This window comes from Spinacia oleracea, chromosome 6 (assembly GCF_020520425.1).
Source record: "Spinacia oleracea cultivar Varoflay chromosome 6, BTI_SOV_V1, whole genome shotgun sequence".
NCBI classification, from domain to species: domain Eukaryota; kingdom Viridiplantae; phylum Streptophyta; class Magnoliopsida; order Caryophyllales; family Amaranthaceae; genus Spinacia; species Spinacia oleracea.
In genome coordinates this window covers 57844680-57869264 of record NC_079492.1, presented here as the reverse complement: position 1 = coordinate 57869264, position 24585 = coordinate 57844680, and the positions used below count along the sequence as shown (strand labels likewise).

The window sequence follows — 24585 nt, the reverse complement described above, 5'->3', positions numbered from 1 at the left end:
TAACCACCTATAGAGTCGCATGTGGACGATTCTAAAGGGGGAGACACTATAGCCTATAGGTACCCTCTTTACGTGTTGCCTGTTACCCGACACTATATCGCGGTTTATGAGTCGCCTCCTACATTGGAGTCGACGCGTATAGTAGTATATGGTGTCGCCTCCTTCCTATAGGTGACATGTATTGTAGTATGTGGTGCCGTCTGCTTTCTTAGACGCGACACGTAAAAAAGTGTAAGGTGTCTCCTTTCATTTTTAGAGATGACTAAATTAAAGATGACTAAATTAAAGTACTCTACGATTTCGCCATTCCTTTTTAGAGATGATGCATAAAGTACTCTACAGTGTTGCCTTCTTTCTAAAAGGTGATGCACAAATTAGCGTATTGCGTCCCTTTCATCTTAGAGGTGACACGTAAAGCATTATGTGGTGTTCCCTTCTTCTTCAAATGCGACACTATAGCAAAAAAAAACATTAGTTTAGTTTCAGCTATTGAGTCGCATATTAATTAGAAGCGACAAGATTGCTATTTTTTTTATCATATATAATTACAGCTAGCCTATGTAGGACTCGAACCTACATAAAGGTGCAATGGCACATGCATTGCTCTACCATTTGAGCTAATAGGCCTTCAAAAATAATTAATGTCTGGCTATCCAGCCAATGCAAACACAAAACACAGAGGCATGTTCATTTTCCATTATAGAATCTATGATTTTTACAAATCATGCATAACCATCATCCATAACCTGCTGACTTGTGCATGGACTCTGATCATTTACATCAGGAGATATAACAAGCTAGACATAGCCCCTTGTCAAATTTACCTTAGCTTTTGAAGTGGTTGTCATGGAATCAGGTGAACACCTCAAATTATTTTCTCCTGCACTACCTTCCTTTTTGTCCTTGTTCAACTCCTTGCTTCTCCTTTTCCCTCTTCTCTTCATGATATTCTCTCCATGCTAAGAGAGCATGGTTTTAGCCAAAGAGAAAAAATTGTAAAACACGTGTATCTTTTTTCATAAATATTCAACCATTCTAATCCTGAATGAGTTAAGACAGGTTTTCAGTGTATGATAGAGCAAAGGCAAGGATAAGAGAAAATTATATGCCATACATGCACCCCCATATCCAATCTCATACATAAGATTAACCCTCCCGCAAGATATACCACATAAGTTCATTGCACACGACCCTGACATTCGTACGGATCTCACCTGACTGGAGGACACAATTACCGTTATTTAGCTTACATAAATTGCTTATTCTCTAGATAAGATAACAAATTTCGGATTTATACCTTGAAAAACAATGAAATAATACGGTTCGTTGTGGCATCAACAATGGTTATATCATGTTTTGTACTAGTCTACTAAACAATCATAAGTGCAATTTTACAAGATGATCTTTGTTGAAAATAGAGCAATAACAGATAGCAAGTATGAAGCCCAGGAAACGTAAATCATGTAGAAGTTCTAAAATGAAATTCGTTCAAGTAAATGTTCTCGAGCTATGAAAGTTTAACAAGGGTTGAAAACGGTAAACAAAATTGAGAAGAAAACAATGATAAGCCAGAAATCTCAAAAGTATATAATTATATCTATTGCAAAAATGTATTTTAAAGGTAAACGTAAATAGTAACAAGATTTCTAAATACCTTTGTAGCAAGGAGGCAGTTGACAAGTTCATCGTTTGAAGAAACTGCAGAAAGACTACATATCAGTCTCTGAATATGAATGTGCAAGTAAATTAAGATTTAAGAAGCTATCAACTGAGCCAGTTACACATACCCTATATAGAGTTTCCATTCAGAAAAGCTCCTTGCCCTCGAACGCCAGTGAATAGCTGAATAAACAGATGCCAAATGGCGGTTCACATGACTAATCAGAACTATTCACAAGGTCTAATCTGAACCTCAACTAATATATCACAGTAAAAAAAATCTTGAGCGTAGAGAGGTCAGTTGTGATTTTTTTAAAGATCTCAATCGTCTCATAACTATGTTCCCACCATAAATTTCAAGCATTAGCAGCTCTGACCTCATTCATAATTGGATTATACACGACACCAATAGTTGGGACTTTTCCAATGGTGATACCAATAAAGAATTTTATATGTATCAAGGTAACAGTTAGATTTTTATGTCAAAACACAAGAGTTTATAGTACAACAAGGACAAACTAAAATTCATATGAAAGGTAACAGATGCAATACCAGAGATGCATATTATTTAAGGAGTGGCTTTGTCAGCTGCCGAGGCTTAAAAACAAAAGGAGGAAGTAAGCATTAACACAACGATCAAGTTCTTGTTAGCCTAAAGTACGTACCATGTGTCCACAAGTAGAGAGGTCGACAACTAGGACTGAAGGAAAGGTTTTTGGTTAGGCTAGACGGGGTTCCACCGGTTAACTTGGAATTCTTTCATCAGCAGTCGAGTTTTCAAGGTGGTCGTAAAGTGTTGTTGGAATCTCCTTTGTGATTTTGCAGCTTTCACGGCTTAGTTTGGGCAGCTGAGCAAAAGTCCCAAAGCCTTGGTCCTTCGTGGGGCAAATTTAATAATCAATTGATATATTAAAATCAGTGATTTTGCACATAATATAAGTCAATTTAAAGATAATTCTACCTAATGGCTACTATTGATCGAAGAGAATGTGTATATTATGAGACCACATGTTATGCTCTTTCACTTACGTAAAGTTTCTTGTTAGAAAGAAATAGTCTTAAGAAGTTCTAACATGAAACTGGCAAGGTGTCGTTTTGAGTTAGGGTTATAAAATTAATTTCAAAATTTGTGTTACTAGATAAACAAAAGAGGAAGAGATTTTCCAGAGTATCTCTTTCTCTCTCTTTAAAGTATTTTATTGCAAATAAGTTTTTAAACCCCTCCTTGAAGATGTAGAAGTTTTAGAATAGGCTTCTGGTTATTTTAGTTGTTAATATTCTGCTACTTTTAGATCCAAATCCACTACAAGCTTTTTCGTAGCCTTGCAGCAACTTCTTAGCAATAAAAGATATGTTTAAGCACCACAATAATTCTAAAAATATGTTGATTATGAAAGGTTATGAAGCACAAGAAGAATATATTCAATAAGCAAGTACCTTTGGTGGCTCCATCCCAAGAGAAAGAGATCCCCTGCAGTGTTGCGACACATGTGGGTTGGTTTCATTGACCTGCTTAATTAGCTTTCTTTACAGCTCTGTGGTCCATCCAAACTATTACATTTCTTCTAGAATCACCACTCCATAAACATCTTCAGCCACTGAACTAAAAAAGACACGTTAGTGACAATATCAGAAAGTAACTCTAGAAAGAAGTAGATCATCCTTAATTTTCCAGGATAAACTGACAAAATACAAGAGAACATGATCTGGCCCAACCGCTTTGGATAGTGATAGTAGAACAAATCAAACTAAATTAAATAAAATAAGTTATAACTTTTGTCTAAGGGTTGTTCCACTTCCTAGATCTACAAATACTTTTCCAGAGTATCCTCTTAATAGTATTAGACGTGTCGTTTCTTAGCCTTCATACATGCTATTGATTGTTTTTCTAATTTTAATATAGTAGAACCATAAATAAAGGGAAAAAATTGGAACACACATAACTTCTCATCCTCATCCTGCATCTGTAATTAGACAATTATGCATGCATCATTACATGAGCCAGTGCGGAATGACGATGTCAAGGGAACAAGATAAGTCACTTTATATTTTGAAGTGTGAAGTCAATCACTTTCAATCATTATTGTATAACTGAACTTGTTACTCATTCATAACCATGGAAAATCCTGGAACATGTTTGTTAGCTCATTTAGCTTTTTATAAGTACAAGATGCTGCAACTGCTAGCCATGTTAAATGCAATGTCATGTTTGTATGTTACTACAATTAACATTCTCATCAATATAACATAAATTAAATGATTCTAATGACTTGGGAAATATGTCCACATAAATGGCTTTAATGTACCAAAACAATGAACGATGAACTAATGGCTAAAGACCATTTATAAACATAAAACTGTGAGGGGGTCGAAAAAGCACGAGGCTAATGCATGACCTCGTCCCTCGTGGGCGTGACGTTGTCAGATCAAGTGTAATTGGATTTCCTGTGAGTTTACACCCAATCGACTAGTAATATAGGAGTCGCCATTCAGTTTTTAACGACAATGAGAAAAACTGACAAAACCCGGTTATCGTGACATAAAGGGAGTGCAATTATGTTCGACCACGACAGCCATAGGTTCCCTTAGTGATCCCTGGTGTGGGGATCTCTCAACGTACACCCGCAGGGCAGAGATTGAGAGTTCGGGGGACTGTAACTACCGAGAGGAGTTCTCATCGATAACTCCAGAGGTAGGTTATCCTTACTAGCTCAGGATAAATAATTTAAGGGACATGCATTAATCTATTAGACTATTCTGAATTGATTTTAGCAATATGCAACACATAACACTAAATCGATCGTGATTATCTTATTACGATTGATTTAAGGTACCTAGCATGATAATTCAATTGTCCAAGGTATTATCTTATTAGGCGTGATAGATCAATCAAGTTAATAGTTTGACAATTTTATAAAAGGGTGATGAAAGCGATTAAATCATATGAGGGACACATTACAACGCACCCTTGAGAGGTGCGTTACGGCTCTCAAAAAACTAACTACTTGGCTTTGCTATTTCTCCTTTTATTTAACGAATCTCGGGTTTCCAAGCAATGTTCTAGTATTTAGGCTTAAATCATCAGCTACAAGGGGCAGGATGCGTTATGTTCGAATTTTGGGTCGATTGCGACAGAACGCCGGATCAATTTCGCAGCGTGAGGCTAGGCTTAAGGCTAGAGTCAATACTCAGGTTATGGAATTGTGTGTTGTGTGTCCCCTTCACGTCGGTTTTGAGGCTGTATTTATAGGGAAAAAGTTTGTGGAAAGATAGATTTTTAGAATACTTATCCAAAAAGAATTCGGAGACGACACGGCCCCAGCATTTTCAGCGCCCAGGGCTAGGCGTCGAAGATTTCGGCGCCCAGATCCAGGCGTTGAAAATGGGATCTGGGCCAAGTTTTTTGTCAGATTTGGACTCTTAAAACGCGGAGCTTTTGAGACTTATTCGAGTCATTTAGTGCGTATTAACTTTATGACGGAATGCGTCTGGGCCCGTTACGAACTCTAGGTTCGTTAGGATTTTAAGTAATACGTAACTCTTACTTTCGAATTATACCAGGAATAGAATTCCTATTGCAAATTCTATCTCTTTTAGGATTTATGTTGGAGTGCAACACCTAATTCTGACAGGTTTCTATCTTTTACGACTTTACCACTTTTAACAACTACTTTTTATGGCAGTTGCTATTTTTAGCAGGTTTCCATAAATAGCAGTTTTGGCTGAAATGAAAAGAGTGATTGAGATTCGTTATTTTATAGGAGATGCGTTGCCAAGTGGAGATTTGCGTTCTCATCATCGAACCCTCCCTTTCGGGAATGGGGACAAAAGTAGGTGTCTACAGTTAGCCCCCACTTTGACTGAGTCTCGGGATGAGACGATGGTCAAAGTATTAGACGGAGTGCGTCATACAAGCCATGGTGTATGTGACCTGTTTTGCGAGGGTCTCACGAGCCCCCGAGTGATAACATTTGACTTAAGGGTCATCACTTGAAGTGTTAACACATTCCTCACTTGTCATTGGAATCTGTTAACCGATAGTATAGAAACTCCCTCACTTTGTCATTGGAAGTATCTAAAGATGTTTTCGAAATCAAAGCTATAAAGTGTAACTAGGCCTGGTCAAGCCCGATCACGAGGTAAAACGTTTTTAAAAGATTCTCATTTTTAAGGTTAGCTAAACGAGAAAACCCCCTTGTTTTTATAGGACGTAAAACGAAGGAAAATCCAGCACATCGCTTTTTTGGGAAAACGGAAAACCAATCCTTTGTTTTTTTGGAAAAGGGAAAACCAGAAAAAGTTATCTCTACAGCGACTAAGGACCTGCGTGGTTAGTGACGCAGACCCCGCCCGCTGAAGATGGGCGAGCCTGTCCGCTGAGGGTGGACGCCCCGTCCGATAGAAGTGGACGAATCTGTTTTGATGTTTTGAAAATAAGGACCTACGCGGTTTGTGACGTAGACCCCGCCGGCTGAAGGTGGGCGAGCCTGTCCGCTGAAGGTGGACACCTCGTCCGATAGAAGTGGACGAATCTGTTTGGATGTTTTGAAAATAAGGACCTACGCGGTTTGTGACGTAGACCCCGCCCGCTGAAGGTGGGCGAGCCTGTCCGCTAAGGGTGGACACCCCGTCCGATAGAAGTGGACGAATCTGTTTGGATGTTTTGAAAATAAGGGCCTACGCGCTTTGTGACGTAGACCCCGCCGGCTGAAGATGGCGAGCCTGTTTTATGTTTTCGAAGATTTCATTTTCGAAAACTGAGGACCTGCGCGGTTAGTGACGTAGACCCCGCCCGCTGAAGGTGGGCGAGCCCTGTCCGCTAAGGGTGGACGCCCCGCCCGCTGGAGGTGAGCGAACCTGAATTCGTCTTTTCGATTTGGGACTCGCGGGGTACGTGCCGCGATCTTGCCCGATTGAGGTGGGCAAGTCCCTATTTCATTTGTTCTTGTGATTTCTTTTGAGAATTTCTTTTTTATTCATTCTTGTAAGAGCAAATTCTTTCGAGGGATGCTCGGATTTAGTTGCAACCTGAATGTGGGTCGACAACATGCTTAGACGGACCATTGTCTCGTGGTCATCATCTTTCATGGTTTTGAGCTAGTCTTTACTGCCCAATTTTGCCACCATCTGGGTCCTTGATTAGAGGACTATGTATAAGTATCAACGGCGACCTTTGTCTTGAGGTCGTAATCCGGTTTTATATTTTGAGTTTATTCAAACACGGGACTTCGTATAGTGTAGTCTAGGAATGTTGTTTTAACTTTGCATACTCTCTTTTGAAATGTTTATTTTCTTTCGAGCCCCCAAGCATTTGTGCTTGACGGTCATTTCTTGTCAAAGAGGTTCCTTGGGGATACGCATTTTGTAATGTCCTTGATCGTGTTTGGGACCGTGCTCGTAAGTGTGAGCGATCTTTGTAGTGGTATGCTAGTTTGATGAAGTCGTGGAGTGCGACTTCATTTTTTCGGGCGACAAAGTTTGCTCCATTTTTCAATAATTAATACATCGAGCTTATTTTGGCTCGGATTGATCTTTTGACAAATAAACACTTTTTTTTAATTTGAGAAACCAACGACTCGATTTTGTTTTTGTGTTTCGAAGAATGACCTTGATTTTTTTTTATTGCCTTAAAAAATGTACACATATTTTTTCCTTGAGATGGGTCTAAGTTTCGACAAGTCTTAACATTTGTTTTCACTATTCGGGCTCTAACGGTGCTTTGGGCTTGGTCTTGATTACAACAGGGCCTCGTACGATTCTAAGTCCTTTCCTGTTCCGCATTTTGAAGGGTCCGGGTCCTGGACTAGATTTCCGGCGCCCCTGGCATGGCGTTAATAATTTCGGCGCCCAGCCTTGGGCGCTGGAAATGCTATACAGTTTTCTTAATTTCGGATTTCTTAACACGTTTCCGAATGGGATCAGGATGTCACTTGATGCTTTCGTGTATATATAGGGGTCAAGTACGTCTTTCTTTTTCACCACTCTCCATCTTCCTTTTCTCTCGCAATTGCCTAGCTTCTACTCTTTCCTATTCTTACCATGTCGATTCCTCCTTTCTCCCTCCAATGAGTTGTTAGGCGTTGGCTAAGAGCCCTTAATCCCACAGAAAAGGCTTTGTTAAAAGGATACCACTTAGAGGCATTCTTAGGCTTACAACAAATTAATATTGATTATAACTTTCTGTATGCAGCCCTAGACTTTTGGGATTCTGATCACCATGTTTTTGTTTTTCGGGGCATTGAAGTATGCCCTCTGCCAGATGAGTTTGCCGCGATCCTTGGTTATCCTACCAATGCTACTCCTGCTACCCCTGGCACTGTTGAAGAGGGTAAAACAACCATAGGGGCTTTCCTAGGACTAGATGCTAACATGCTTGTTGAGATCGTTGTGGGTGATAAGGTTAATTTGGCAAAGCTTGTAAAACACCATTTTAGACCTAGTAAGAATATGACCGAAAAGAAATTGAATATTCGAGCATTTGTATTCTGCTTGTTGAACCACTATTTACTGTCGAATAATAATGGCGAGTTCGGTGACAAAAGGTTGTTCCCCTTGATCAGCCAGATGGAGAGTTGTTATTCCAATATGCCGTTGGTTGTTGCCGAGACCTTGCTGAGTGCGGATGAGTTAAAGAAGGATGCCAAGTCTGAAATTTTTAAGGGGAGCCCCCTATTGCTGCAGGTAATCGATCGTTTATTTGCGAGCACATATTTATTTTTTATTTTTTTCATTTGCCCCTGCCTGGAGCTGATTTTCAGCGCCCAGGGCTGGGCGTCGTATATTCTGGCGCCTGGTCTTGGGCGTTGAAAGTGCGTTCCAGGCATTATTATTTTTCTGATCGTACCCGTTTTTTTGCAGATTTGGCTCATGGAACGACTCAGGATTTTAGAAACTCCTGCCGATCCTAAACGTTATCGCCCTATAGCCTTGGGTAACCGAAAGTATTTGCACCAAGGCCAGAACGAGGCCGAGTGGGCCTCCTATTTTACTCATGGCATATGCTCTATTTAGTGGGTGGTACCGTGGTGGGGTTTGACTAATATGACGGGGGGTTCCGAGGCATTAGTTTATGTTTCTTTGTTGGGGTTATCTCGGCCCATTTACATCTTTCCTTACCGAGTCATGCGACAGTACGGCTTAAGGCAGACTATCCCGTTTTCCGACACGGTACCTCCTAAAGTAGCGGTCTTTTCCGAAGCACGGGTTCAAGCGTGGGCTAAGTATTATGGTGGCCTCCCGCGTTGGACCGTGGCTACAGATGACTTTGTGGGTCTTTTTGAAAACTTCAAGTTGTGGATGAGTTCCGATGATAAGGTTGTGAGGACTAAGGCTCGAAATGAAGAGTCGGCTGAGCTTTTGATACCTCGAGGTAGGGCTAAGTATGAGAGCCGTGATGCTGCTAATCCTCGTGACCATGGTATTAAGACTGTAAAAGCTCGTCCTGATCGAAAGCGAAAGGAAGTTCCTCCCCGTTCCAGTTCTAGGCCTAAAAAGGTGCCTAACATGAAGGGGCCTGCTGTTCACCCAAAAAATGCAAGCTCTCGCAGAGATCGTCGCCAGAATAATGTATGGGTTAGGAAAGTTCAGCCCCTAGCAGAACCAGTGGCTAATCCAATTGATGTTGATAATCCTTCCCCTACCATTGTTTGTGCCCTTGAGGCTGAGTGGGCTATAGCTGTTCAAACTTAAAATGTTTCTGAGGCCTTGGCGTCCTTGGAAGTTAGTGTCAAGGAGCCTGTTCTTATGGAGATTGATATAGGGGCAGCGCAGAAGCCCGTGGAAGTGGACCCTGCGAACATTGCCCTCTACAACACTTTGTTTGATGATCCAGAAGAACTCGAGTAGTGTAGTTCTTGTTAGGGTGTAGGTGCCCTTTATTTATTTCAGTTGTGTTTGTTTTTCATTCCTCAGCACTTTTGTTTTCCTTCTTACTATTAATAAAGGCGTTGTTTTCCTTTTGTTTCTCTTTTTTATTTTCTCATTTCTAACACTTATGCACGTTTTTTTTTATTGGACCGAATCCATAAATAGGATTGCCTACTTATCCTTGCTAAATAACTTTAAGTTAGAATCAGGTCGCGCGTAGTTCTAGCTAAAATAGATTCTAGGATGCCGAATTCGATAAGTATGTTCTGAGATGGAAACATATTATTTGAAACGGTAGAATAAGTGAAGTTTATTTTTTATTTTTAATCTATTGCTTTGCCGAATTGCAAAAAATTGTTTTTATTTTTTGAGTGCATTCTGTTTTTTGAGTACACGTATTTTGCACATCATTTTTTTTCATGTCTTTTTTTTGTGGTGCGTATACGTGCTGTACCCCCCAAGTGTTCGTTATTTTTCCGTGTATGTGCGGATAAAATGATGAGCACTTCTGGGCAAAGGCCGGCAAGCAGAGAGATTCAGCGCCCAGGCTGGGGCGTTAAACTGGGCGCCGAAAATGGTTCCGGGGCGAGTTTCTTGGCACGTTGCTTCTTTTCCTTGACATGTTCTTGCATTTATTTCTTTGTTTTACTCTTTGTTCGTCAGGAATCAATTTTGACACTATTTTGGAAGCTTTTTGGACTGTTAGCGTTAGACGCATTTTCGTCCGTATTAATTTTTTCTATTCGTGACTCGAAACGGCTTTGAAAATGGAGTTAGGGTGCGGAAGATATGAAGATCTTTGCGTAGGCTTTTTGGGTGGGTTGAGGTGCGTGTTGTTAATGAAGGGTATGGTGGGGTTACGTTTTATTAATTTTCCTTTTAAGCAACATTTGCATTTGTTTTGGATTTGATTTCCTTTGATTTCTTTGGGTTGCATGGGTTGACTTTTATGATTGCACGGGTTGACCTTTACGTCTTGGAGATATGTAGGGGATGGTACGGTTTATTTTGTGGATTTCGAGAATTGGTTTTGATGTCACGATTCAAGACCAAGTGGGACTTGCTATTGGGCCTAAAGTGGGTCGCTTCCTTATATTTTTTGATTTTATATTTGCAAATATGATTAGTGCTTGTTTAGTGTTAGAATAATATTTGAGGAGAAATCTTACGCCTTTATTAATTTGGAAAGTAAGGAAAACACACTGAAATAAATTAATCAACATTCTAGGGGGTTTTTAGGACCATATCTAGGGATTTATTCTTTCTATCATCTAAAGAACTAATAGGCGTTTTTCTAAAGTGCTCTCTACGGCTCAAGCCTTGGGTTTAGTCTCATAGAACTTTGGTCCTTCGCCTGTACTCATTTTAAACTCTATTCCCTTTGCGTTGACCCACTGACATGTCTTCACCCATCCGTTCTCGGCCTCTTCTAGTGTTGATGTAGGAGTGATTAACCGAGTTGGATCAAAACTTTCATCTTGTAGAGCTAGGGTAGTCATCACAGTCTTGTCCTCCATAGGCTTCGATTCGTTAAACAATGTCCATAGAGCTTGGTTGTCTAATATTTCAGCGGTTTCAGTCTTGGTGAGGTGGGGTGCCCCATCCAAAGTATGACAGTCATGGAAAATTTCGAATCTGAGCTTTAGCAGGCCATTTTGAACGAAGGGTTCAGGGAAGTCACATCATGGGTGTTCTTCTCCTTCCCGGACAAACATACCGTTAAGGGTTCTTTGATATGGGGAAAGGAGGGTGGCTCGTTTTGTCTTGGCTGGCTTAAGGCGTAGCCTAGACAAGTGATCAACAATATCTTCCTCCGTTGGTTCATAGCCTAGGCCAAAGGGAGTAGATTTGTTGGGTGGGGGATGGAACACGTAGTTCTTCTTCCTTATGCCCAATGGAGTTCCCGGGAAATAGCCCTGAGCTAGCAATATTTTAGGGATGACCCGGGATGCACGCGGATCTAGAAATGCTAAATTATAGTCCTGAATGAATTGGATGGCTTCATCCACTTGAAAACCGTAACGGTCTTCCGCAGTGTCGGCCGTTCCAACCATAGTACAGCTGAAGTCGAGAGGAGGGGCGCGTATTTCCAGAATTACCCCATTATGGTTAAGTTTAACCATTTGATGCAGGGTGGAAGCCACACCTCCTAAGTCATGGAGCCAAGGGCATCCTAAGAGGAGGTTGAAAGTGGGCTTAATGTCGATTATTTGAAACTCCGTGGTACGTGCCACGAGCCCGGTTTGTATTGTGAGGTTGATTTTTCCCAACACAGGCCTTCGAGAGTTATCATAAGCTCGTACTCCTTGCGTGGAGGTTTGGAAGTCATCGCTTCCTAGTCCCAAGCAATGGGCGGTTCGCAATGGGCAAACATTTACCGCTGAACCGTTATCTACGAGTGCTAGGGGTATGTTTTGTCCTTTGCATCCAACCACTAGGTAGAGGGCCTTGTTGTGGGCGCCTCCTTCTTTAGGTAAGTCTTTGTCAGTAAAAACTATTGCTTTTTCCTCAACATCTCTTGTGACGTGGTTAACCAATGAGTCAGGTGTGATGTCCGTAGGGACTGAGATGAGGTCAAGTGAGCGAATGAGTTTTTCACGATGTTGCTTTGAAGTGCACATGAGATCCCAGATGGTAATCTCGGCTTTAGTTCTTTTTAGTTGCTTCAAGAGAGGACTTTCGATGACTTCTGCGACGGTGGTGTGCCGCACATTTTCAAGAGTCTGTCTGACTGGGATGTCGTCCATAGGGGGTGGGCGAATATCCTGTTGGTATACCCTTCCGGACCGAGTGAGATTGTCAACTTTGGACTCTTGAGGGGTGGCGTCAATGGGAGCATGCCCGGGCCAAGTTTCAGTAAAGAGGTCCTGGCCCGACACTTGAGACAGGTAGACATCTTCAGCATCATCATCCCACACGCCGCACACTTCTCTCTCGATTCGATTCATAGGGACCACGGTGAGTGGTGCACCTTGAGGCGTGATATACACCGTAGGGTCAAAGTCCTTATTTTCTGGTTGGTCGAGAGAGATGTGACAAGAACCGAGTGGGCTCTTGTTGTTGTTGGGTTTGCCAATGTTAGGAAGAGGTATTATTTCATCTTCTATCATATCCTGGATTGTGTTTTTTAGATTCCAGCAGTTTTCAGTGTCATGCCCATTCCCTTGATGGAATTTGCAATAGGTGCCCTCGACCCAATATTTACTTTTGAATGAAGGGTCAGGTGTGGGGCCTATGGGCCTTAGCTTTCCTTGATTGGTTAGTCTTTGGAAGGCTTGTACCAGAGTCGACCCGAGTGGGGCAAACTTTCGATCTCGGGTCCACCTTCCAGGGCTCCTTCGGGTTGGGGTTTCCTCTAAGGCGTAGACCTCTTGGGCTTGAGGCGTGTGGCCCCTGTTGTAGGTGTTACTTTTGTATGCAGGCTTGCTTTGTACTGTTTTTGCAAGGTCATCCTCGATCTTTATTCCTACATCATAAACCCTTTTGAAGGTATCAAGGCCCAAGTACCTAAGGTGTTGTTTATAAGTTGGGTCTAGGTTGTCAATGAACTTTTGGACCAATTCCGTGTCAGGAGGCCTATTGATTAGTTGGGCCGCTTGGTCTCTCCATCTAGCAAAATAGGTCGTGAAACCTTCATTTTTCTTTTGGAAGAGTACTTCCAGCTCGCGCATGGTGACTTGAAAATCCATGTTCGACGAGTATTGCTTGACGAAGACATTGACAAAGTCCTCCCAAGTGGGGAAGAGTTTAGGGTCCTAGTGGTAATACCATTTGAGCGGCACAGGTTCCAAGGACAGAGGAAAGGCAGGCAAATACATGGACTTGTCCATACCTTTCAAGTTCATGGCATTCACGAAGCTCAAGAGATGATCACGGGGATTGTCCGTGGCTTTGAACTTTGGTAAGTCATATGAACTGAACTTTTCCGGTAGTTTGCCGGGAAAAGGTTTAGGATCGAGGGAGAAATACTTGCTCCCCTTGGTCTGCTGCAGAACCATTTTTTCGATCTTCTTCTCGTTATCGAGGTCATTTTTGGCTTGCGCGGCTGCTAAGGATTCGTTTTCCATTCTCAGTTGGTTCATAAGTTGGGTCATTTGGACCATTTGGTCTCGTAATTCTTCCATGGACGTGTTTGAGGGTGCGAATCGAGGTTGGAGAAGCGGAGATCCTTGAAAGGGGGAATGGCGGATGGAGCTTGGAGTTACTAGACCTTGTGTTGGTGATGTAGCTTCGAGATGCACTAACCTTTGATTTTCAGATCGACACCAAGTGGCAGAACCAGCCCTATGCATAAGACAAGCTAAAGTTTAGGCCCAAAGTTAAGCATTACTCAGTCTAGACTTCCGACTCTTTCTATTGGTTTTCTATTCTCACTTATGTTGGTACACTTTGGCTCTTCTTTTAGTCATTCTTTGGATTTTCGAAGCATTTGCCCGTGTGACTCAAAGTTATTTTAATTAGCATGCTCGGTTTTGGTGCCGAACATTGTCGTCATAGGAGGCCTAATAGCGACACAAGGAGTTGTTTATTTTATAAGTCGTTCTTAGAATCGAGTGCCTTTTTCATACGTCCTCGTAGCAAATTTGTTACGAATTTTTTATTGCTACGTATATTTTATGCGCGGGCACCGAGGCTACCGTGCCTGACCAAAGGGCCAGGCAGCAACTTCAGCGCCCAGCAGGGGCGTAGAAAATAATTGGCGCCCAGCCAGGGGCGTTGAAAATGCGTCCCTGACTGGTACTCGTATTCTGTTCGTCTATCCTTTTTCGTACGACTTAATTTTGCGTGCTTGCCTAATAACGTCCTTTACGCGTTGTGCAGCGTTGTGGGATCCGTTACAGGCAGTCCTGGGCGTCGCTTATTTTTGTGGCGATCGCCCGGGGTTGCGGAACACGTATTTTGGTATAACTCTTTGGCCAATCGGTGTTTATGAATGTTTGGGCAATTTTTAGGGTCGTTGGTTTTCCGGTATTATTTTTCACACACAATCACAATACCATCAGATAATTCGCTACACATAACTAGCATTACAACATGAAGCAAAAAATAATACGTCACGTAGTTTAAGATAAGCTTCTATAGGTAATATTTGCGCCTGGCTGGGTACCGCTTCTATCGTAGTTCCAACACATGCCTCGGTCGAGGTAGTGCATTCAACAGACGAATTACGTCCCAAGAGGCCAATCACGATGTAAGCCAAAGGGGCATGCACCAATGAGAGGGACCTAGTGGGCGAGCGATTGGGTTTGGGCAGAGATCCCCTGCAGTGTTGCGACACATGTGGGTTGGTTTCATTGACCTGCTTAATTAGCTTTCTTTACAGCTCTGTGGTCCATCCAAACTATTACATTTCTTCTAGAATCACCACTCCATCAACATCTTCAGCCACTGAAGAAAAAAAGACACGTTAGTGACAATATCAGAAAGTAACTCTAGAAAGAAGCAGATTATCCTTAATTTTCCAGGATAAACTGACAAAATACAAGAGAACATGATCTAGCCCAACCGCTTTGGATAGTGATAGTAGAACAAATCAAACTAAATTAAATAAAATAAGTTATAACTTTTGTCTAAGGGTTGTTCCACTTCCTAGATCTACAAATACTTTTCCAGAGTATCCTCTTAATAGTATTAGACGTGTCGTTTCTTAACCTTCATACATGCTAGTGATTGTTTTCTAATTTTAATATAGTAGAACCATAAATAAAGGGAAAAAATTGGAACACACATAACTTCTCATCCTCATCCTGCATCTGTAATTAGACAATTATGCATGCATCATTACATGAGCCAGTGCGGAATGACGATGTCAAGGGAACAAGATAAGTCACTTTAAATTTTGAAGTGTGAAGTCAATCACTTTCAATCATTATTGTATAACTGAACTTGTTACTCATTCATAACCATGGAAAATCCTGGAACATGTTTGTTAGCTCATTTAGCTTTTTATAAGTACAAGATGCTGCAACTGCTAGCCATGTTAAATGCAATGTCATGTTTGTATGTTACTACTGCAATTAACATTCTCATCAATATCACATAAATTAAATAATTCTAATGACTTGGGAAATATGTCCACATAAATGGCTTTAATGTACCAAAACAATGAACGATGAACTAATGGCTAAAGACCATTTATAAACATAAAACTGTGAGGGGGTCGAAAAAGCACGAGGCTAATGCATGACCTCGTCCCTCGTGGGCGTGATGTTGTCTCAGATCAAGTGTAATTGGATTTCCTGTGAGTTTACACCCAATCGACTAGTAATATAGGAGTCGCCATTCAGTTTTTAACGACAATGAGAAAAAATGACAAAACCCAGTTATCGTGACATAAAGGGAGTGCAATTATGTTCGACCACGACGGCCATAGGTTCCCTTAGTGATCCCTGGTGTGGGGATCTCTCAACGTACACCCGCATGGCAGAGATTGAGAGTTGGGGGACTGTAACTACCGAGAGGATTGCTCATCGATAACTCCAGAGGCAGGTTATCCTTACTAGCTCAGCATAAATAATTGAAGGGACATGCATTAAACTATTAGACTATTCTGAATTGATTTTAGCAATATGCAACACATAACACTAAATCGATCGTGATTATCTTATTTAGATTGATTTAAGGTACCTAGCATGATAATTCAATTGTCCAAGGTATTATCTTATTAGGCGTGAAGATCAATCAAGTTAATAGTTTGACAATTTTATAAAAGGGTGATTAAAGCGATTAAATCATATGAGGGACACATTACAACGCACCCTTGAGAGGTGCGTTACGGCTCTCAGAAAACTAACCACTTGGCTTTGCTATTTCTCCTTTTATTTAACGAATCTCGGGTTTCCAAGCAATGTTCTAGTATTTAGGCTTAAATCGTCAGCTACAAGGGGCAGGATGCGTTCTGTTCGACTTTTGGGTCGATTGTGACAGAACGCCGGATCAATTTCGCAGCGTGAGGCTAGGCTTAAGGCTATAGTCAATACTCAGGTTATGGAATTGTGTGTTGTGTGTCCCCTTCACGTCGGTTTTGAGGCTGTATTTATAGGGAAAGAGTTTGTGGAAAGATAGATTTTTAGAATACTTATCCAAAAAGAATTTGGAGACGACACGGCCCCAGGCATTTTCAGCGCCCAGGGCTAGGCGCCGAAGATTTCGGCGCCTAGATCCAGGCGTTGAAAATGGGATCTGGGCCGAGTTTTTTGTCAGATTTGGACTCTTAAAACGCGGAGCTTTTGAGACTTATCCGAGTCATTTAGTGCGTATTAACTTTATGACGGAATGCGTCTGGGCCCGTTACGAACTCTAGGTTCGTTAGGATTTTAAGTAATACGTAACTCTTACTTTCGAATTATACCAGGAATAGAATTCCTATTGCAAATTCTATCTCTTTTAGGATTTATGTTGGAGTGCAACACCTAATTCTGACAGGTTTCTATCTTTTACGACTTTACCACTTTTAACAACTACTTTTTACGGTAGTTGCTATTTTTAGCAGGTTTCCATAAATAGCAGTTTTGGCTGAAATGAAAAGGGTGATTGAGATTCGTTATTTTATAGGAGATGCGTTGCCAAGTGCAGATTTGCGTTCTCATCATCGAACCTTCCCTTTCGGGAATGGGGACAAAAGTAGGTGTCTACAAAAACGAAGCTAAAATTTGACAGCGAAACTTTGGTACTTACTCCAGGGAAATGTTTTGATGCCTGCACTATTAGCACAGGTTTCCCATTCACATCAAGGAACTTGTGCATGGAGCTTTTGCCTGTTTGAGCTGCAATTTTCATTGAGTCTTCAAACAGCTCATCCACTCCAAACTCTTGATGCCATTTCTGGCATAAATATGAACATGAGCCAATAATTTAAAGCTAGTGCAATTTCCTATTCATTAAGTATGGAAAAAGAGGATCTAGAAACTCATGTTTTAATGTGAAAGTCAGGGTACATTTTTAAAAGATCATTGTTAAACCATTTTGTTCGGTAGAGAAAAGATTACGCAGTAAAAAATTCACACTGACTCACATGGCAGTTTTTGAACACGTTTAATGATTTAAATAGGGAAAATTCACTTGACTCTATCTAATATGATCTAAATTGATAATAATTGTTGAACGTATGTAACCGACGTGACCATCCGAGTTGGAAGAATCAACATAACATGATACATATAATTATATCGGACAAAAAACCACACATCTAGACGCATAACAATACGTGATATATTGTTGCTCAGGACATTCATATTAATTGTTCCCATAAACATTCGAAGACTGAGAATAGATGGTAGTACCTTACGCCCATGAGTTAAACGTAAGCGAGGGAAACTTTTAAGAACTTCATGAACAAGCTGAGCAATAGTAGGCCAATTCTGCAATCAAATTACAAAGTAGATACAGTAAGATACTATCGTGGGTATTAGGGATTAATACCTAGTCACTGTACTTGCTTGATAATGAGTTAGATGGCTTGAGGACTGTGGGTAGTTACTACACTTGGGCCAATAATCAAGATGTCAGTACCAGAATCTTGTCAAAGCTTGACAGGTGTTTAGGAAATACTAGTTGGTTCCTAGCGCACCCCGAGATTGTGGTTGAGACGCTTTATAAAGGGGTGTCTGATCATTGTTCGTTGCAAGTCAGTTTTGAGAAAACAAGGGTGGTGCGTAATACTCCATTTAGATTCTTGAATGTTATAGCAGAACATGATGATTTCTTGGGTGTTGTTTCTAGTATTTGGGGTCAGCATTTTCATGCTAACTTCTTGTTGGACATTTGGTATAAGTTAAAGGCTTTGAAAGAGCCTTTAAAGAGGATCAACACCCAATATTTCAAGCATATTTCTCAAAGAGTTGATGGGGCTCGAGGAAGATTGCAGGATGCCCAGGAGAAGCTTGGTACTGACCAACTTAATACACAGCTTATTGAGAATCAAAGAAAGATTCTTTAGGAGCTTGAGAACTGGAGTTTAATTGAGGAGAAAATCTGGCACCAAAAGTCGAGAGTTGACTGGATACAACTTGGGGATGCTAATACCAAGTTCTTCCACTCTTATGTTAAGAGCAGACAGAGTATTAATGCTATAAAACAACTGATTAGAGAGGATGGGTCAAGATGTGCAGATCAGACTCAAATCAAGGAGGAAGTTAGAAGCTTTTATCATAATCTTATGGGTACTGCTGCGACCTTTCTGCCTATGGTTGATAGAAGTGTGGTTGCTAGAGGTTGTGTTCTCTCTCATGCTCAGCAAGTTGCCTTGTGTTTGCCTGTTGCTGGTGATGAGGTCAAATCTGCTTTGTTTAGCATGGACTCGGCAAAATCCCTAGGTATGGATGGGTTTAATGTTTACTTTTATAAAATGGCTTGGCCTATTGTTGGTCCTAGTGTAATAAAAGCAGTCCAAGGTTTCTTTTCGGATGGATTCATGCCTAGAACTATCAATTGCACCTATATCTCTTTAATTCCTAAAGTTGAGAATGCTAGTGCTATTAAAGAATATAGGCTGATTGCTTGTTGTTCTGTGTTATACAAGATTATTTTAAAAGTCTTGGCTAACAGAATGCAAGGATTGCTTAAGGATATTGTTGGGGATAGTCAGTCCGCTTTTGTTAAGGGGAGGGTTATTTTTGACAATATTTTACTCAGTCATGAAATTATTAAGGGGTATAATAGAAAGGGGTTGTCTCCACGGTGTATGGTTAAGATAGATTTGCAAAAAGCCTATGACTCAGTTGAGTGGCCTTTTTGCTGTACTTAATGTTGGAGCTTGGTTTCCCATTTCAATTTGTTAAATGGATTATGGCTTGTTTATCTTCAGTGACTTACTCTTTTAATGTGAACGGGAAATGACTACACCGTTTGAGGGGAAGAAAGGTCTTCGTCAAGGAGATCCTATCTCTCCTTACTTATTTTTCTTGAGTATGGAATATCTCAATAGATGTATGTTGGGTTTGAAAGATAATGTGGGGTTCCACTACCATCCTCGATGTAAGAAGTTGGGTTTAACCCATGTTTGCTTTGCAGATGATTTGCTTCTCTTTTGCAGAGGTGATGTGGACTCTGTAAGACAATTGTTCTCTGCTTTTCAAGTTTTCTCCGATGCTTTTGGTCTTAAGTCTTACCCTACAAAAAGTTAAGTGTACTTTGGAGGGGTGGATATCCATGTGCAACGGGATATTCTTAACGAGTTTGGGTTGTCTAAAGGTGAGCTACCCTTAAGGTATCTTGGTGCTCCCCTGTCGTCAAAGAAGTTGACTGTTATGCAGTGTCAACCTTTAATAAAGAAGATTTTGGCAAGAATTGATAGTTGGACATCTAATTTGCTAACTTACGCAGGAAGAGTTCAATTAACCAAAGCCGTGTTATTTAGTATCCAGACCTTTTGGTGCCAGGTTTTTGTTTTGCCTCAAAAGATCTTAAAGGTCATCCAAGCTGCTTGTAGGTCTTTTTTGTGGATCGGTGCTGCTGGGGTGTCCAAAAGAGCTTTGGTGGCTTGGGATTCGGTGTGCTTGCCCAAGTCTGCTGGTGGTTTAAATATCACTTGTGTGCGAATGTGGAATCAGGCAGCCATATGCAAATTGTTGTGGTGTTTAGCACAAAAAAAAAAGATAAGGTTTGGGTCAAGTGGGTACATGGTTATTACATTAAGCAAAGGGACCTCACCACTATGCCTATACCCTCTCAAGCATTTTGGGTGGTTAGGAAAATCCTAAGTGCTAGGGATTATTTACTTAGTTTTGCTGATGGTATTGATGTTCTATCTGATGCAAGCTTCTATGTTAGAAAATTTTACAGTGTGTTGAGGGTGATGTGCAAAAGGTTGAGTGGAGGAAGTTGACCTGCAACAACCCTGCTCCTCCTAAGTGTATATTCATAGTATGGTTGGCTGCTTTAAACAAAATGGTTACGTATGATCGCCTTATCAAGATAGGTATTGCTTGTGACCCCATTTGTTGTCTTTGTGAGAAGGCTTCAGAAAATGTCTGCCATCTGTTTTTTGAGTGTGAATATTCTTCTTCTATTTGGAGCTGCGTTTTACAGTGGTTTGGTGTCAACAGGAGACCTGGAAATTGGGAGGAAGAGATGCAATTTATAGTGACCCAATTCAAGTCTAACTCTGGAAAACATCAGATGTATAGGATGATGGTGTCTGTTGTAGTTTATCTCCTATGGAGGGAAAGGAACCAACGAAAATTCAAGCTGGTAAAGAGCAACTCAGAGACTATTGTGAAGGAGGCACAATACATGATCTACTCTAGAAGCCTCAATGTGTCGAGATTATCATGTTGTTTACCATAGTTTGCTTCTTTGTTTGTTTTGTGTTACATGCCTTTTTGGCAGCCTGGTTTGTACGAAGTTTGTACTCTAATGTTTTGGTTTAATATAACAGCTCTATTTTACCAATAAAAAAAATTGATACCATCGCAACTACTGAATTATTTGAAGATTTAACAAAACTACTGTAATTTACCCACCTTCTCATCAACATTACGGTAATGTACAAATGCAGATAACTTGTGGTTCTCAACATTCACGCCTTTAATACCTTTAGTCTTGTCGACAAGGGTTCTAAAAACCTGAAACCATGGACGAATAACATCAGTTGCAGATTCTATATCATGTTCACCCGTGTGACAGGAAAACTCAAAAATGAGGAAAAACCTACCTCGTGGATCATGGGTAAAAAAACGTCACCAACACTACTACAAAAATAGGCAAAGAGACCCGTCCAAATATGCATAAGAGACCTCCTCTGGACAGGTCTCTATCTCAGAGGTCTCTTTGATAAAGAGACCCCCTCATTAAAGGGGGTCTCTTATTAATAAAGAAAAGACCCTTTATCAGAGAAAGGGGGTCTGTTTTCCTAGCAACTCTAAAAATAATTTAATAGAAGAACAGACCCATCATTAAAGAAATGGGGTCTCTTTGATAAATAAAAAAGACCCACCATCAGAGAAATGGGGTCTCTTTGTTAGAAAAATTCAAACCCTATATTGAAGAAAGGGGGTCTCTTTGACATTTTAAATTTTTTTTAATTTTGAAAATCGAAAGACCTATGCTTATAGATAACGGGTCTCTTTTCAGCTATATTTTAAATAAAAAAAAAAAACAGTAGCGCACACACACACCAAAAGGGAAGCATCAAAACAAAATTACCATAATAATTAGTATTATATACAATATTTTACAACAAAAATTTAGAACTAAACACATATAAAATTAAGTCCTGCTACAACTATAGCATTAAACCATTTCATACGACCACCTACATTTTTCTAAGTTGTGTCTTTATGCTCCGTGAAATATCACCCAAAGCATCCCCTCAAAAAAAAAAATCACCCAAAGCATGATTCTAACGTAACACGCTCCAACATATGTGTCAAATCCACATCACGCCCTTGATCTCATCAATATTAGTTGGAGTAGGCACCGGGAGCTCGAACAAATAACTACAAGACAACTAAAGCACGTGAGAGAGAGCCCAAGGATAACAACTTTAGAAGTCATAATCACAAAGCATAATGTCACTAATTCACAAGTCAAAGTTGTGCAAAACAACATGAAGAAACTCGGATTAAGAACGCAGAACAAGACAAGCTGATAAGCACAAAATTGCCCATGAACGGCAAATCAGCAAGAACCAACACTATTTTGACCACCACAGAATTTACTCTGAATAGCAGATATATCTTGCAGGACTTAAATTTCAGAAGATTAAATTTCAGACAGCACAGTAAATACAGAAAATTAACGAACAAAACTTCATTTTATTTCCACCAAATTTTATCCAGATAATCAAAGTTACAACTTATGAAAGACAATTTCTGTCTGAACCCTTAACACGATTGTTCAAAATTATGATCTCATGAATATCAACAACCACAGTGAATCAAGCAGGAACTTATGATGATAACAAGCGATGAACCATCAGTTTTTTGTACAAAAACAGTGATCACAAGTTCACAACATAAAGTAGCAAAGCAGACATCAAGCTATCAGCCCCAGACTCCCAGTAAGCTCTTCAAACCAGAACTTCAAATCAGGACTTTGCATACCAGGTTCGAGGCTATATATCGTTCCAATGGAGAGTATATAATTACCTGGAAAGTATGTTGATCCATTGATCCATGCAAGCTAATGAGATATGTCAAGGTCCAGTGGTCCACAATCCTTCACAATGCAGAATTGTTCCTTCAGTCTTGCCAAATTGAAGTTATTTCTAAAATTCTAAATGACATGCATCGCTTTCATGAAGAAAGTAGACCAAATAAGAGTCAGAACCATTATTGCCATAAAAGGATACTTCTACTTCTAAGGCGCAATGCACAAAACTGCTGCTAAGTGCTAACACCTCAAGCAATCAGACCTATACACTACCACCAACAGAACCAGTTCCAAACACATAGTTGTTGACAGAAACCCAAGACTCTACATTCATTCGTGTACTGAATAAAGAATAAACGCAGGAAAAAACCACACAAAACAAACCCCAACATAAACTAAGCCCTCTAAAGTCTAAACAACTGAAAGCAACATAGATTTACTTTGACTCAAGGCCTAGAAAGTTATAAAGTTCTTAAGAATAAGACTATTCTAGGAGCAAAACTCAATACCAATGAATTGAAGTAACTAATAAGACTTCTTATAAATATATATCAACAACAGGCTCTGCACTCCGCATTTGTGATATTGTTCAATTGATGAATTCCTTGTTACACCAATGCTCAAGAAAGAAAGACCAAGATGAATGCCAACTAGGCAACTACAATTTCTGATGTTAAGGGAAGCTCCTTCTCTAACAAAATTTTGGCATTCAAGTACGCCATTAGTAATGGTGACATTAACAATGTAATTTTCTAAACAAGGCATAATCAAATACTCGTAAAAAATTCATGAAAAAACAAATGCCTGCGGCTGTAAGGCTCTGAGTTACGGCCACTTTATGGGAATGTCTACTTGTGATGTTATTTTTACTGAAACTGATCAAATTTCAGCTTGATTATACCTGTTTCCTGAAAACTAAAACTGAACATCATTCTGCCCAATTCAGCTATTTCAACTTGATTATACCTGGTTCCTGAAAACTAAAACTGAACACCAATCTGCTCAACATAAGGTTTATTTTTATTGCTCATTAACTTTTTCACTTTTTAAAAAAGATACAAAAAGAAAGTAAACTAATTTCTGTTAATTATGAGAATGTTATATACTGGTGTAAACAGAAGGGACGCGCTGAAGTCTAAGAGATTTTAATTATGCCCGAATAATCTCTATCATATGAGACTCAAGTAACAAAGAATTCTGACTAATCTCAAGTCTTTAGAAGCTGCACAACTTGGGCTGATTGTACTAAAACCATTTTAACACACAAAATCAAGCAGGAACATCATTCGTAATCTTATCATAAGTATCGTCATGAACAAAAACCAAAACAAAAACCCTACCATACAAAGTCAATATCAAATCCAATTAAAAATATACAAATTTACAATCTTCAATGATACCAAATTATACGAAAAAATATCTAATTTTTACCTCACTTCAAACTTCCAAATCAAATTAACATGTCTGTACAATAGCTGCCAATCAACCAAATTTCATACGCCTGTATAAAAATCAGATTATCAAGCAAACACGTTCAAGAACAAACTAATTACTAAATAATATATTTAAAAAACCTTAGAAACCAAATCAAATTCATGGCGGAAAAAAAAACATGAAAAATAAAGTGCAGATATACCTTGCTCTGTTAGTTGTTGTTTGAGCTCCGCGACTTACTCACCATACGAAACCTCCAAGGTTGATAAACTTTACAATGGAAAAATTGGAAACTATTGTATGAATTAAAGTCGGAAATTGAAATTTATATTTCGAAAATTAGGGTTCTTTTATTCAATTTCGATGAGCTGCAGAAATTGGTGATCTGCAAGAATATAAATTGGGGATTTCGATTGAGAATAACGGAGTGAGAAGTTTGAGAGATGAATGAATTCTCTGCGAATTTAATCAGATCTGAAATTGAGGTATTTGGGGTTTTATTTTCGCTGTACAGGGAAGGGAGAGAGAAGTAGG

The 24585-nt window shown here is 40.0% G+C and overlaps 2 long non-coding RNA genes across 2 annotated transcripts; both read right to left on the bottom strand.

Annotated features, from left to right (window-relative positions):
* Window positions 1-622: 622 nt before the first annotated feature.
* Window positions 623-2768, bottom strand: LOC130464106 (uncharacterized). The gene is made up of 4 exons (XR_008924422.1): window positions 2325-2768; window positions 1788-1842; window positions 1655-1698; window positions 623-959 (listed from the first exon to the last, which is right to left on the bottom strand). It is a non-coding gene; the product is annotated as an uncharacterized lncRNA (long non-coding RNA).
* Window positions 2769-21574: 18806 nt separating this feature from the next.
* On the bottom strand, window positions 21575-24585 carry LOC130464213 (uncharacterized). The gene is made up of 4 exons (XR_008924559.1): window positions 24254-24585; window positions 24049-24118; window positions 22614-22683; window positions 21575-21962 (listed from the first exon to the last, which is right to left on the bottom strand). It is a non-coding gene; the product is annotated as an uncharacterized lncRNA (long non-coding RNA).